At 35.9% G+C, this 802-nt stretch overlaps 1 non-coding gene across 1 annotated transcript; it reads right to left on the bottom strand.

Moving 5' to 3' along the window:
* Window positions 1-438: 438 nt before the first annotated feature.
* Window positions 439-542, bottom strand: LOC111560307. The gene has a single exon (XR_002742064.1). It is a non-coding gene; the product is annotated as a U6 spliceosomal RNA (small nuclear RNA).
* Between the last annotated feature and the right edge of the window lie 260 nt (window positions 543-802).

Below are 802 nucleotides of genomic sequence, written 5' to 3'. Positions count from 1 at the left end.
GCTGGGGGACATATAGTTCTTTTTATAAAGATTTCCATAAGCATTGTAAAAATACATAGAAGTACCAGAATTGAAAAAAAGACCTTCCATCCTTCAGACAATTCACTTAGATGGAAAGTTCATTCTCCACCTATTCTATTCTTCTGCTTCACAGTTACCACAAAGTTTACAACATGTATAACTAGTTGAGAAGTTAATTCCTCCCAGGTATGTAGAGCAGATGCCAAAGGCAACTGGTGAAATTACTCTCACCAGTTTCCTTTATCAGCACAAACTTGTCTTGATCTTTTGATTTGTGTCTTTCTTTTCTTCCTTCTTTTCTTTTCTTTTCTTTTCTTTTCTTTTCTTTTCTTTTCTTTTCTTTTCTTTTCTTTTCTTTTCTTTCTTTCTTTCTTTCTTTCTTTCTTTCTTTCTTTCTTTTTCTTTCTTCTTCCTTTCTTTCATATGGGCCACTTCATGAATTTGTATGTCATCCTTACACAAGGGCTGTGCTAATCTCTATATTGTTCCAATTTTTGTATGTGTGCTGCTGAAGTCAGCACTCTGTTTCTTTATCTTGGTGCCTTCTCTCCCAAATTTTCATCACCTTCAAGATTAGCTAAATTAGCGACAAAAATTTGCCTTCTCCTCAATTTTGGTTCTGCCTTTTCTGGTTGGACTTTGTTTCTTCAGTCCATTGTGTCTAGCTTTGGTCAACTTTAAAGCCTTCAAGCCAGGAACATTCTCCTGTTTCCTTGTGGATGGCTCAGGGGTTTTGGTGTCTTTCCCACTTTGGAAAGACAACATCGCATGGTATAAATTC

Source organism: Felis catus, chromosome B1 (assembly GCF_018350175.1).
Source record: "Felis catus isolate Fca126 chromosome B1, F.catus_Fca126_mat1.0, whole genome shotgun sequence".
Lineage (NCBI taxonomy): Eukaryota > Metazoa > Chordata > Mammalia > Carnivora > Felidae > Felis > Felis catus.
Note: the sequence above shows the minus strand (reverse complement) of the source record. Positions and strands in the feature narration are given on the sequence as shown.